The 15790-nt window shown below is 38.1% G+C and overlaps 1 protein-coding gene across 1 annotated transcript in view; it reads left to right on the plus strand.

Moving 5' to 3' along the window:
- CNTN1 (contactin 1) overlaps nucleotides 1-15790 on the plus strand; it is a 209199-nt gene that overhangs the window by 65753 nt on the left and 127656 nt on the right. The window lies entirely within an intron of this gene.

The following is a 15790-nucleotide window of genomic DNA, read 5'->3' on the forward strand; positions in this document are numbered from 1 at the left end:
CCAGCTCCTGCTAATAGGAGGGACATTTTCTGCAAGCCTTGAAAAGAATTAAGTTCTTGCAAGTTTCATGGTGTCCATGGCTCAGTAAAGAGGAAAAAACCCAAATCGCTGCCCTCCTGAGTGGAAAGCTGTTACATATTTCTTTGGCAGCAATCAGCATGTACGTACTGTGGGCTCAGCGTAGCAGGTGGTGTCTCCTGCACAGAGGAGATGTCAGGAAGTACATGTGCTGGGAAAGAAACTGAAATTATTTTATTTAAGAAGCATGAGAGAAGTAGGACTTCAGTTTGTAGGAAATCTTGTTTCATTACATCTGCTGACCGCAGAACAAATGATTACTTTTTTTTTAATTTCACTGTTCATGTTTCAGTTTTCAAGTAAGTAATTAGCTGAATTCACCAACATGCAACATAAGATGCCTCAGAGATGAGAACAAGTGGAAAATTGAGTCTATGTACATTTATGCTTAATGCAGCTAAAGCTATTTTGCTTTATATTTTATCTTTATAATTATTAGCTGTGAACCTTTTTTTGGTGTTGTTCTCTGGCAGTAGTCTGAGATACAGCTCAGCTGTCTGAAGTACTGCTTCAGAAATACTTTTGTCTGGTCTTTCAACAAATTAATATTAATTCTCATTAAATGTCTCTCCAGAAGACCATTAAAAAAAAATAGACTTCTGTATGGAGTTGCAATTAATTTAAATACTTTACCAATGGTGTTATTTTGAGAGCTAGTAATTATGTTCTTATTTTTGCTAGTATCAATATATTTACTTTTACTGTACTGTGACAAAAGGATTTGAGTCTTATGAATAATTTTTAAAAACAAAGCACAACATTAGTTCAGAAGTTTTACTTTTATAAAAGCTAGAATGGCCTTTGGCATCAAGCCAGAAGGAAGAGAAGGAAATCAACTAATGCACCTTACCCAGGCTAAGTGAAGAAAAAACCTTTAAGTGCTGTAAAGTTTGTTAAATTTGACAGCTGACTGACAGTCAGATGTAGATTCCCAGAGTGGGGAGATGCGACTACCACTGACCTGCCCTTGTCTGCTTGTCTGCCTTGAGTCACCAGTGTGCCAGACAGCTCATCAGAGAGCTTGTGGTAAGACAAGGGACACAGAAAAACTAGTATTGCACCTAGAGGAGATCAGTCTTAATAAAAATAGGAATACTTTGAATGATATGTGCAGAAATAGTGCAAAGAAGGGGACCCAGGATCAAAACCAAAGGTAAATGATCTGTCAGCACAAAGGCTTAAAAGCATCTGGAAAAGGTTAGACAATACCTTCAAAAATATGAATAGGTAGAAATTTTACAGAAATGTTTTGATGCACAGGTGAACTATTTTGCAAAATAATTGCTTAGGACAGCTCATTTTGCAGATGAGAAACTTCCAGTGAAGGTGTGATTGGAGAACTATTAAATCAACAGAAGTTGACCATCTGCATATTAGATCAACAGAAGCTGACCATCTTTTTTATCTGTATATAAAGTTCCACCTATTTTTTCAAATAGTATTAATAAAGTGACATAATAATCAAATTATTTCAAGAGTATTTTAAAACTAATAAAAGGAAACCTGTTTTGCTAAATTATGTATTGATGTTATCAAGACAGTATATTATCTCTAAAGAGGTTAACAAAATTCCAAAGAACAGCCAAAGATTATTGATAGTTCTGATAGGTGCTAAGAGAAATAGATTTCTTTGTGTTTAGGGGCATAAGCTTAGAAAACGTTAAGGACAAAGGCATTCATTGAGGAAATGCAAACACTTTTCTCTTTAGGCTCCTAGCTCCTGTTCTTAGGATGTTGGAGTAGATCAAGCTAAACTTTGGATACCTGCGGCATTTATGCCATCTATGGTATCCTCTGAAATCCTGATCTTGGGACATATGCATACTTCAACAGTTCTTGCCTGTCAGACCTTTAATATAGAGGATCTCCTTTCCAGCCTTGATATGTTAGGAAATTGATGCACCTCAAGAGGAGGGGGAGGAGAAAAGGCACCAAAGTGGTGTTATCATCTCAAATTAGGACGTAGCTGGAGCATGGCATATAATGTCAACACACTCATAAAATAGGGAATATAGTTTGTTTTGTATGAGCCAGCCTAAGTAATGCAATGGTACATTCAAATGTTTAATATATTTGTGCCATCAGTGCAGATGTGGGAAGAACTGTTAGGTAAACTCATAGGGCAACAACCACATCAGGTACTGGGCTCTACCTGTCCTGGGAACAGGTCACCTGCTGCTGCTTGCAGATAGCTGAGTACATGGCATACACATAAACTTCATAGTCTAGGCTGTCAGCCTGTTTTTTTTTGTGAAGCATTTATGTCAAGTCTGGGAGCTGTACAGAAGTGCATATAATTAGTGAAATGTCCTTCACTGGTGGTGTGGGGTTTTTTTGCTTTACTTCCATTTGGTTTCTGGAGCCTCTAGGATTAACCTTCAGCCTGAATGAGTCAGGCAATCCACTTATGTTCCACTAGCAGTGCACTGTATTTTCAGCAACTCAAATATAATTTGTTTTAGTACAGTTAATGATATATGTAATCACATTTTCTGGTACTGAGCTATATTTAATAGAGTTGAAACATTATGCAACATGTAGACCTTAAAATGGCCTTTACATCTTCTCCTAGTTTCCTACCTCCTTGATATGATATCATTTTGTTCTGGTTGGTTTTTATGCTTTGGGTAGGACTGAGGGAGGTGGTATGATTTGAAATTAAAGGTTCTAAGTATGTAATGTTTGAAACCCATTGATGTTACTTTAGGAGCATCAATAATCTAAGTGTAAAGGTAGGTGTGAGGGCTAATTGAAGATGCGTGTTATATAGTGGGAAGTGGATAGATGGGAGATGGGTGTCTCCAAATACTGGACACTGGGGTAGAACCTACTGGTCACTAGCTACTCAGGGAGAAGAGAGGTATGAACCTGCACTTAAAATTAGTAGGCTACATTATAAAATTGTCTGGAATGTGGACAGAGCAGTTGAAATGTGATTTTATGTGGAACTTGTCATTGTGTTTCATTCCTAATTATGCTAAATCAATTTAGGAGAAATCTCTGTCTAGCATAGGGCAGGAGCCAAGAGGTGTAGGCAGGGGTTTTACTATCCGATATTGCTGATGAATTCACTGGACTCTATACATAAAATTAAAGTTTAAATATATAACCAGAGAATACAACTGGTCTGAAATAAGAGCAAAAGAAAAAAGTAAAAGGAGAGCACAATCAAATGTTGTAGAATTAAAAAGGCAGCAAGTTGTTTGTTATTCTCAAAAACTCCTGACAATTTATTCGGGTTCTTCAGAATTCATTCTGCTGCAGCTAAATGCAGATGAAATTTTATTACAGAAATTCAGATACTCTTCCTTGACCACTACTGTTTTCCTGGTTGGTGGAAAAAAAATAAAAGGAAGGTCTGTGCTTCTGAAAAGTCTTGTCTAAATTTAAGGCTGAACACTATGACTAGTGTTTTGTAAACGTTTAGTGTACTGAAGGTCTTTGGTCAAAAAAGTATGTATTTCCATAGGGGACTCTGAAGAGGTGCACCGCTTCTTTTAAGCAGATGCATAGGTAGCTTTTGGGAGTCTTAACATGCTGTGACAAGCTCACAGCCTTAGAGGCAGGCATTCTGCATCAAGTAAGATAAAAGGGGTTGGATCCCATCATAGAATCACAAAATGGTTTGTGGGGGGACTTTAAAGATCATGCAGTTCCAACTCCTATTTCTTCAGCAGGGGTACTTTCCACTAGAGCAAATTACTCAGAGCCTTGTATAATCTGACACTGAACACTTCCAGGGATGGGAAGTGTTTTCTCTGTCCAATTTCTCTGGGCAACCTGTGCCAGTGTCTCACACCTTCACAGTAAATTATTTCTTCCTAGTCTCCACTCTAAACCTATCCTCCTTCAATTAAAGACCATTCTCCCTTCTTCTGTCACTACATGCCCTTGTGAAAAGTCCCCTTGCTTTCTGGTAAGTACCTTTAGATGCTGGAAGGCACTATAAGGTCTCCTCAGTCTTCTCTTTTCCAGGCTTAACAGCCCCAACTCTTGCAGCCTGTCTTTGTAGGAGAGGTGCTCCAGCCCTGTAATCAATTTCATGGCCCACCTTTGGACTCCTTCCAACAGGTCCATGTCCTATTTGTGCTGGGGACCCCATAAGTGGACACAGTGCTCCAGATGGGGTCTTAAGAGAGCAGAGTAGAGGGGTGGAATCACCTCATGTGGCCTATCATGCCTGTTTTTGATGCAGCCCAGGATATGTTTCACTTTCTGGGCTGCAGGTATACATTACTGGGTTATATTGAGCTTTTTGTCCAAAAACATTCCTAAGTCTTTCTCCCCAGGGCCAGTCTTGATCTATTCTCCAGAAAGCTTGCAGTGGCTTGGCAGTTTGTTCATAACTACTGTGATCAGCTCCTACCCAGTCCAAATGTCACCAAGATGTTAAATAAAATCTGTTCCAGTATTTCTTTTTTTTTCTTCCATAAATTGCAACTCAACACCAGTTACCTACCCCAAGCCTTTGTTTCTGAAGGAGCTTTTGCAACTGCTTATTGGAGAATGTGAGTAAAAAAAAAAACATTTCAAAATCAGATGTGGAAGATCTCGTTCAGAGTTTGGCTTCAGGTCAGACACTTAAATCTAAAGTACCAGATATGGATCTTGTGATCCTCTGGCTCTCTGCTGTATGTTTGTTTTAAAAGTCCTTGGCTCCATTATGGATCTTTTTCTTCTAAATTAGTTTCTATATAACTTCTTCATTTTACTTGCTAGCCTCCTAGCAAAAAGCAGCTCCTTGGAAAATGTATAATAATGGTGTAATATTGAGGAAAATTCTGGCAGGATTTCATGGACTACTTTTATAATGTTTCTACTTGATTTTCCCATTATAGGCTTAACAAAGCCAAGATTATCTTAAGCATGTCAGTCCTGTTTAAATCCAGTTGCTTATTTTTATTATGAAAATCAACATTTTAAAGTGCTTTGCTGGATTGGGGCCCAGATGATTGTTACATCTTCCAAATTAAAGCTTCCTTGATCATCATAATAAGGGAATTATAGCAATAATTATTAATGAATAGTATTACTGTGTAAATTCCCCTGTGACTCTAACTGCATATAGGAATTAGAGCATTGATTCCAATAGTTTATAAATGTACCTTAGCAATCTTACTGCAATTTATTTACTTTCTTGCTTACTGATAATTATTTCTATTTCTGGTCAAAATGAATTCTTTGTGACTTGGAGGTGGACTGTTTGGATCACATGGGAGTAGATAATAAGTCTCAAATTCTCCCTGTTGAGGAAAGCAAGAAAGTCTAAGCAGTCTGAGTTGACTTTTAAAGTTAAAACTCTCTTTAAATCTAGGAAGAAAAGCAGCAGAGAAGTTAGGAACCTTCAAATGAATCTTGGTTCTAGGTCTTTGTGTCAGTGACAAGGAGAATTTGAGAATAAAAATGACTTTACATAGTAACAAAACCAAGGCTGGGTCTTTTTGACAAGCTGCTCCTACTTTTCAGTGAGCATTTCTCTACAGCTCGTTGAGGTGAACAGAGAAGTGGTAGCACTAACACACTCGATTTTTCTTGCTGGTTTATACATCATTGGGTCTTGACTCTCCATTGTGATAAGCATGCAGGGTGGAGTCTTCACTGCAAGTGTGCATTGTTGTCAGTAGCAGTTTTGAATGCTGAAGCAGTTCAGGGCAGGTCTCATTTTGCTGGCATGGAACAGTATTTAGGAGTCTTCTGTAACTTTTATTTTAATAAGCCTAGGATAATAGAAAGGAAGCTTCTGGATGTCAGCAGCCAGGAGAGCTCATATTTTCCTCATCCAGTTGGATGATGGGAAGCTGCTGCTCTTTCTCCTAGCAGCAGATTCTGATAAAGCCCAATGCTTGGGTGCCAAAGTTATGATCACAAGTCCTACACCTTGGTGGGGATGATTGATGTCCAAGAGAAGCTTAACACTATGGTGGAAGGAAAGCTGGAAAGGACATAGAGAATGTGACTGCCCGGAGTCACATGTTAAGTAAATGTAATCTGTTGTAGTACCACGCAGAGACAGAAGTGGGCAAGAAATTGAGAACCACAAAAGCTGGAGATGCAACTAGGTGTTAGTTGGGCTTTTGTTTGGTGTGTGGTGTTTTGTTGTTTAGGGTTTTTTCCCCTTAATGGCTGGAGTCTTAATCTTTAAAGGAAAACCTAGAAAAGTGAGCTGGTTTGGTAAGGAGGGCAAAGGCTATCACAGGGCAACGTTACAACTGCTTGTACTGCCCTACGTCTAGACGTGTTTTTGAGGAATTATTTTATGATGGACACTCTAGGTACTTGCCAGACACATTGCAGAACTACAGAGAGTTGTAGGAGACACATTTTTCTCTAGTTTATCTCTGATGGGTTTGTTGTCTGATCTTAATGTCATGACAACTAAAGTCTTGTAGGTTTCCTTTTAAAGCCACAGTGGTGTTCATTGATATCTCAGCTTATTTTTATGGAGATAGCAGATAAACATAACTAACATTTTGTGAGAAACATAACTAACATAATGAAACAAACATTTCCCACACTACAACAACCCTGCAGTCCTGTTGAAGTTTATAGAAACTGCCAGTAGTTCTAGGGCAAAATTGGAGCCTGTAGGTTAGAAAAAAATTTTTCAAACTTTGGCCACAGTTGGAATGTTTGGTATTTAAATGTCACTAATTTGTGCTCCATGTTTTGGGCAGCACATTTTGTTTTATATTAGGAAATAAGAGGAAGATACTGGTAAGAGACATCTATCAAATTAAGTGCTCCTATTACAAAAGATTACTAGCTTTTTAAGATATGATAACATATCAGTAGTATGGTAAGATCAAAACTGAATTCCTTAGAGGATTCCTGTCATTCATTGTCAGGTTATCTTAGAATATTACTCAGTCTGATAGGAACAAAATCTTTTCTATCAGAAAATGCACTGAAAACAAGGGGAAGAGGTGGAATATGGCTAATATCACTTTTAAGTTCAAGTCTAACTTAGTTTGCTCTTTAGAGGTCAGTGAATATATTTATATTTAATTCTCTAATGGATAAATTCTGTTATTTACTTTTAAAGTTGTATGCCTGCAGTTGTTTTATTTTGGATCATCCTCATGCTTGAAAGAAATGAATAAATTCTGTGAGAAATTGGGTGAAACTTCAGTATAATGAAATTTCTCAGAACAGGTGGGCTGTATCAGTGACATTTAGTTAAATCTTAAGTGCCAGATGGTATATTTGCAATTTATTTCAGGATCTGGACATAGATTCATTGTTTGTCAGTACCCATATACTGCTGTTATAAATAAAAGCTTTATATACAGAATGGAGTCCACCACTTTCTGTAAATCCTAAAAATTACAGGTCCCAAGTACTCAAGCTAACACAAAAGGATAGTATCTTTTGATATTCTTCAGAAATTAGTTTTCATGTAGGGTAGCTAGAAGACAGGCATATTTGTACTTTTTATTTATGTTGCTACTTTCCTTCATGGACCATTATGGAGGGTCACATTACATGTCCATTAAACTGTTCACTGCAGTTTCCTTTCCTTTGAAAAGTGCTTTGAAATGTGCATTTTTCTTCTGAAAATACAGTCTCTGTATGCCTGTTTATATGGTAAGTGAAAAATAACTAAAAAATTAACAGGCAACTTATGTCAACTCAGAGGCCCAAATAGTTACATTTCAATTATTTATCTCACTAGTCAGATGGGGAACTAAAAGATGGACAACTACAAAAAGGCAGTAATTTAACTGTTTTTGTTTGGTTTTTGGTTTTGTTTTTTTTTGGGGGGGGGGGGAGGGCAGGTGGGAGGTTGACTGCTTTTTAACTTCTGCATCTCATAAGGTATGGTTTTTAGTTATATGGTGATTCAACTCCTATGGAACATTTCCTGTATTTGTCAAGGAGCTGCTGTTAGTTTTTGCAGACCTCAGTAATTGAAAGAACATTTGGAAAATTTTCTTTAATTAATCTTCATAGGACCATCCACACTTCAATGCAGATGTGTGTCTCTGCAAACAACAGGAGAATGTTGCAGTTCTTCAGCCATCCCATCACTGGCCATATAAATAAAAATGTTTGGTCTTGGAACTATATCAGTAAAAAACACTGGCCAATGACTAGAAATACTTATTTTGCATTAAATTGCCTTTTTTTTAATCTCTGCAATGTTTAGCTTATGTGTGGATTAAAAAAATTGGTGAACATTCAAATGTGCACATGGGAGACCTCCCTTGAGTGTTTCACTTCCTCACCCTGAGGTAAGCAAGGGTGTTCTCCCAAGGCATCCCGGCCCTGTTTTCCTCATGGCTGTCTCCCACATGCATACAAAAGATATCTTTCTGATACTGTCATGATTTCTCATTTTGATGTTTGCTGCTAAAATCAGGTAAACTGCAATGCTACAGTCATTAGTCTAAAAAGTGTATTTCTTTCAGAAATAGGCCACACCAATTCAAAACTATCCTTTGTTTTTTTGCTTACTTACTGTTTACTCATTCAAAACCAATATTCCCACAGTATCCCATGGTAGCATTTCACTTTGGGACTAGAAATTGAGCTCGTACTTCCTCAAAGAAGGAATTGCCAATTGGGCATTTGGTTTTAGTAGCATTGCTTTAGCTTCTTCTAAAACAAGCAAAAGAGCTTGCGTACCCTGTGTAGTGGTTGTGACCCCTTATGTTTTGTAGTTCATATCATATGTGCTTCTCACAAAGTGCTGTCTACTATTCTTTTGTTTGTTCAGACAAAGTTTTAGACATTAGTCGCTTTATTCAGATTTCAGCATCACCCTATGGAAATAGCCTATTCTGTATGTGCTGGTGAAATCAGCTTTATGTTGGGGAGAAAAAAAACCTCATGTAAGACCCCAAAAAGTTTATGCAGTATGGGGAAGAGGAAGTAACAAGTCATGTAAACTGGTTGCATTGATATAGGTTAGAAAATAAGGCTTAAAGGAAAGAAAGTTTCTCATTCCCATTTTTTAAATAGAATTTATAATCCTGATCTGGCTTAATTTTGTGTTTTCCCCCAAAGGTGAAAATTTACATATTTAATTGATTTTCCACTAAGTTGTCACTGATAACAAAGTTTTCTGCCTCTATTAATTGCTAGGCTCTTCCCCCTGCAATCTGTGATGCATATTTAGAACTTCTCATTTCATATTGTCTCTTCATTTGCAGTTAGCAATTTCTCACAGTGTGTTTTTAAGGTGGAAGATTAAAAACACGATTGTTCCTGGATTTGGGAATGTATATTATTGCAGGGGAAGATCCTTCCTAGGAGAGCCAAAATGTCTGATTCAATTTTTATTTGGAAAAGCACAGCTGTTCCCAAGCAGAAAATAACTTTTTTTCTCTATTTGTATTTTTATGTTTATTTTCTCTCTGGTCAGACAGCGCTAATGCTGTGTGTTGTGTGATGGAACTGTTGATTCAGAGAACCATGAACAAATATAGATGAGAGTCAAAAGCCATGCTCTAGCAAAGAGGAGAAAGGGCTGGTGGTGAATAGCAGAGGATGATTGTCACTGACAATACAGGCTGTTGGTAGCACAGAGGTGGGAGGCTTTCTGCTTATTTTGTGTCACTTTTTGCTTCTTTACTGGCAAGCTACTGATCTAGATTGACCTGCACTTGAAAACACTTAGTGGTACTGAGAAGTATGTTTGACATGAGGATAAAGTTCTGGCCTCCCACTTCAGTTTTCCTGTGATTTTTATGCACCCAAATGCTATCTCATGTTAGGAATTAGGAATCACAGTGACATTTTTTCATTCAAAAGTGTAGTATGATATTCAAAATTAATAAAGAACAGAATAAAATGAAGCAAGCAAATAAAGTATTTCTAGTGGCTTGTTGTAGGAAATGGCAGGCTTATTTCCTCCATCATTGCAATGGCAAGGACAGCAGTCCACTCTGAAAAGTAGCTATGTAACATACTTTTTCTGAGTTTGCAGACTGAGTAGAAAACAGATAAAAATCCAATTGTGCAGATTACAAAGTGAGCAGGAGTAAATGCCTTCTGACTATTGTGTACTTTATCATGAGTATTCATTTGCAGAGAGAATATAAGTTGGTATTTTTGTGGTTTGGCATCTGAAACACTTTTTCAGGACATCAAATTCCTGTGGCCACAGGGTCTCTGAATTGGGAGCATGCTGTTCCCCACATTTCTGGAGTTGGCAGAGTGTGTTCAGCAGAGCACTCTGCTGCAGCAGACAGAGGCAGAGTGGGCACTGTCATGATTTCAGTCTCGCCCTTTTGACACGAGCTGTGCTCTGGGGAGGACCTCAGGCCTGTCCTGTTGCAATGGTCTTGTCCAGTGATCCACATCTACGGCTGCCCCGGCTGCCATCAGCCCAGCCCTAATCTGCTTGTTCAGGGGCCATGGACTTGTGCCTTTGAGGCAAGGTATGCCTGTGGCCCCTGGCTACCCATGCCCTGCCCTCATGCAGTGGCCCCCTCCCACCCAGCTCCAGCAAGATATTTGGATACAGCAGTTTGTCTCTTGTTTGTATGGTAAAATGCTTGTCATTAAAGCATTTCAGTCAGCTGGAAACATTCATTGGCTTGAGCTTCATGCTTAAAAAGAGCTGGCAGCCCTGAACTTGTTGCTATGCTCTGCACAGGCAGTGGCCCTGAATTTCTGCTCACAGTAATGGATACTTGGATTTTTCTGCTTTTCAGCAAAACACGTAATTCAGTTGATGCCTGTGGTGCACCCTGAATTTTTGTAGGTCTTTGGATGAGGATATGGGAAGGAGTCTGGCTTTAATGTCAGGCAGCGCAACACTGAATTGCTGCTGGGTCAATCATAGGCTTGCTTTGTCTATCCTGTGATGTAAATTGGTACTGTGATGACCAGTAAAGCAAATGAAGGGAGTTCTTAACTAATGATGGATAGAACAATCAATCCAGAGGTCAGGAACATCATAGAGGAAGCATGCACAGTAGAGTGCAAAACCAGCAGTATCAAAGATACAGGAAAAAAATTTATCAAACAGATTGTTTTCTAAGCTCAAAACATATGAAGAGGTTCAGTTGCTTTAAGGATTGGCCAGTTGGCCCAAGGACAAGGATGTGACCAAAAAAACACGTGAGGAGAAGATGTACAGAAGAGAATTTTCCCATCAGCATTACAGACAGTCTGTGGAAGCATATGCTGCAGCAAGTCATGCTGCACTTGATGCTAGCTTTGGGTCAGCAGTGATTTGAAGTAAATCGCTCTGTAAACATTCTAAACCTTTTGGAGGGACGTTTTGTGTGTTATCTTGGATACAACCTTTGTTGCTGTTTGAGTGCAATGGCCTAGGAGAACATGAAAGTAGTACTTTTTACAGCTCTGTATCTGTAACTGGCTGTTGGAGCTCTTGGGACATTTGGAGTGGCATTTTTCTCAGTATATATGGAATCTTTTACACTTGAAATATGGCTGATACATATAATAGTCTGTTGTACCAATAACTATGGTTGCTATGCTTTATTTTATTCTGATTTTGTTTTATAATATAACTATAAATAGTATGACTTTTTAAGCCTGTGCTATATTACGGAATACAGTATAGTATATGTAGTAGGGATGATCATATTGGCATGCAATTTATGTAATTGTATTAAATGTCATAATTGTTTTTGAATGATGCTTAAAGAAAGCATTTTCATATAATTAATATCGTTGAAGTCTTGGAACACTGACTTAAACAGTAAAGCAGAACAAGGAGCGTTTGGTTGTGGTACATGTTTAGGTATTGGTAACAATGCGGTCCACAGAAGATCAAAGTCACATTTTCAGCTTAAATGACTGAACTGGCTTGATTTTGTTCAGCCTCATATGACTTCTCTGTAGGAATTGGGGGCCAGCTCAAATTTTATGCCTGACTCCATAGGTTCTGAGATAGTTCTGCTTAAATTCCTATTGTTCTGTGACTTCTGGTACTTTCCATTATTGTAGTGCTGAAAAGTCAGAGTCATTAAACAGAGATCCCTTTGAACAAACACATCTGTCCCTCTCCCAGTAAGAATTACTCATAGTAGTTATGAGTGGAAGTATAACATAAAAGGCAAAGACAGATGGGGAATTGCAAAGAAACAGTGAAAGAAAATCATCCATTGAGGATAGTGGTCTCAGCTTTCCAGAGCAGCCTACATGCTGTCAATTTAATTTTCAATTACCATATCAAACAAGATTTAAGAAAGGATTTGAAGGAGGGCAATCCAGTAACTTTGCAGGTGTTGCAGAGTTCTTCCGAAGTGTCAAGTGTAGTGGGGGAAAGCACAGAATTCAACTGTGCTTCAAGAAGCACAAGTTCACTGAGAATTTAACAAGGACATAATGAAAAATAACTTGCAGACTAATTGTAAGTTGGCTGTTCAGTACCAAGTGAGAATAATAATGAGAGTAGTCCATGGAACCAATGTGAACTTGCTTTTATTTGACATACCAAAGAAAGAAGCGGAGGCAAGGAGAGAAATCACATACTTGGAGCAGGAGTGCTCCCATAAGGTGCTGTCATTATCCAGGCCAGAGGACAGTATTTTGGATTAACTTCTTTCTGAAATGATGAGAATCTGGACAAGGGTATTAATTAAGTCCATGTTAAAAGATTTTACATGAGCAATAATATGCAGAAAGATTTTGCAAGTCTGAATTTAATGATCTAAGGATGATTTGGGTTAGAGATAACATTCAGGCTGTACACAGTGATTCAGAAAGAATGTGGCAGAATAAGTTTGTGGGGGTGGGTAATAAAAACCCTGTTTTGTCTATGAGGAGCCTAAGCTGATGCCTGAATTTACAGTATCAGAAATACTGTCTGAGGTACCAATTTAAAAAGAATGAGGTAGTATTGAAGTAGAGGTACAGCATCTAAAGAGGAGATAGACACAGTTTCAACTACTATCAGTGAGATTGTACTAAAGTTGTAGGAGGAAAAAAGAACAGAAAATTCTCCAGGAGGCACAGAAGAAACAATGAAGTTGTTCCTTTGAATGGCATCCGAAGCAACAGACACCAGGATAAGCCTGTGCCAAGGTAGCCAAAACTTCAGAAGTAAAAACTCCTAAACATGAAAAACTGTCATGTTATAAAGAATGAAAATGAGCCCACTTCTTCAGGCCTGATAACTGCAAATGATAGAAATTTAAAGAGTTTAATTTGCATATTTTTAGTGCAAAAGGTAAAAGCCATCAAGAAAGGAAAAACATCAGGACTTGGAAGTGCTAGGTTAATAGTTGGACTTGATTATCTCAAGGATCTTTTCAGCCTAAATGTGTGCATGATTCGATAAATCAAGGCTGAGGTTACACTATAGTGAGAGAATAGCAAATGAAAAATAGAGGTGCATAAAACAGCAAAATTTGGAAAAAACTAATTATGGAAATGAAGAGTTGTAAGATGTTTGTAAGAAATGGCAGCATTTAATGGTTTTGTGGTCTCAGAATATACTCTGCTAAAAATGGGATCCTGTGATTGAGAGTACCTGACAGTCTACTCCATAGTATGTCTTAAAACCTTACATGCCATGAGTACTTTCCCATTCCAGACTGAAGAGAAAGTTTCCAATTCTGGAGTTTCTACTTTGAAAGGGTAATTTTCCAGGAGGGCTGTGTATTGTACCGGAACTGGTTTTCATGATAAAGGATAAATCTTTGTATTTTTTTCTTGTGGCTTTGTGACATCTATCTAGGCATAGTAAAAATGAGAATGTCTCATTTACATTAGAAGTGTGGAACAGGAAGAGTAAAGCAAGGAGAGCGGAGCATTTTCATTATCTCCTTTTCATCAGCAGCAAATCAAGGAATGCTAAAATTACAAGTAAATACACAGAGAAGGCAATCAGCATCGATTGTCATATTGTCACAGCTTTTGTCAGCATGGATTGTCAGGTATTTTTGGGATGCCTGTCTAACACAGTGAAATACCAAGTACTTCAGTGTAATGATATCTGTAACACTCCTATTTGTGTTTGCTGATGCCAGTAACTTCAAGAAAACAAAAGTTTGTCCAGTTTCTAGCCCTTAGCCTTCTAAATTGTAAAACCCTTCTTATCTTTGTTATTTTCCAAAGAAAATGTACCAGTTTCTATTGTTTGTGCTTCTTATGAAATTCTTTGATAGATGTAAGACTTTCTCCAGAGCTTCTAAGTCTTCCTTTGTGGAACCCACCATATTACATACAAATTTTAAAATACCAGACAAGTGTTGCTGACATTTTAACAACTTGTTTTCCACACAAAGAGTTAGTTAACTGATGTACTACAGTACCAATGACAATCACATGGAGACGTTTTCAAACTTTTGAATTCAATGAGTAATTTATCTCATAATAAAATGCAAAGAGTTGGTTTCCGAGTCAGTGATCAAAATTCCTATCTTGACAGAACTGTCCAATATGGCACTTGTGTTGTGACATTTACATATGAAATCAGGTTTAAGCAATTGCTCATTTTCTTTAAGGAATCCCAAACATAGCCTGAATAGGGAGAGTGATCATGTTCCCAAAATTACCATGTCTCCTTCCCTATGTCCAGGAAATATTCTTGTTAAATCACATGAAGGGGAGATAAGAATGAAATGTGTAAATTGAGTGGTCTACATGTTAGTGCCTACATGTGATTGACATGCTCTCAGTCTGATCCTGTTGGGCAGAAATCTAATCAAGAGTCCACAAACATAAGAATGATTCAACTTGCCCTTAAATAGACCACAAGAGCTGAACAGGTTCTGACACATTTCTGACAAAGAATGGGCGTCTTACTGTTGTGTAGGCATGTGCTGCTATCTGTCTGAATTTAGACATCTCTCTGGAGACTGCTCCCAACATAGCAAGAAGTGGAGATGTCCACTGTAATGGTAAATGCAGGATGAACTACTCTGCAGTGCCCACATGAGCATTCTTTTCCCAGTAAACTTCCCACTTAGAAGACCTGAACTCATGGGGATTGCATGACCTGGGCCATGAATCTCATTTTTGTGATGTTCATTCCCATTCTAATCTGATTAATTAAGGAGTCAGGTTGCACAACGTCACATTTTCTGATAGGACTTGTAACTTCTAGCTTAATGCTTGTCAGAGATTACTGTGACCCAGCACTCAGTATTGTAATGGGTGAAGAATTTGACAAACTAAACTTCTGATTTTGATGTATCCCAAGGTAGTGATTAACTGCTGTTATATTACAGCTGTGGTAGCTGTTAGGAAAGGATGTACCAGATGGACATACTGGAATTTCTTAGAGATATGTTTGCCAGCCCACGGAAATGTATGGGCATGCCTTAGCATAAGGGAAAGCAGTAGCTGCTGGATGTACTGAAAGGTGATTGCTTTGGTAAGAGACAAACAAAGGAAAACTTCTTCCTGAATTTCTGCTGAAAAAGCCTCTATTCATTCAAGTTTCCAGACTGTATGCCAAATCCTGCTTGCTCCAGACAATTTTCCATTAACTTACTTGGGAGGACTCTGAATGTGCACAATTGCAGGAGAGTTGATACTTTAGCCCAGATTCAGGTTTTCATCAATATGTGAGTGTCTCTGTTCCATCTGCAGTTCCATCAAGACTTTGTTTTGCCAGGAATAAATAATTCTCTTATTAACCTCTTGAATATATTTTAACAAACCTCAGTAAGGGTTCTTTATTTTAGTGATGTTGATGTATTTTAGTGATTAAGGAGAGAGCAGACCCAAACTGTCAAGGGTAAGGAATAATTCCATGGCTTTCAGGAAGCTACAGGTCTGTGTGATT

This window comes from Passer domesticus, chromosome 5 (genome assembly GCF_036417665.1).
Source record: "Passer domesticus isolate bPasDom1 chromosome 5, bPasDom1.hap1, whole genome shotgun sequence".
In the NCBI taxonomy this organism is placed as follows: domain Eukaryota; kingdom Metazoa; phylum Chordata; class Aves; order Passeriformes; family Passeridae; genus Passer; species Passer domesticus.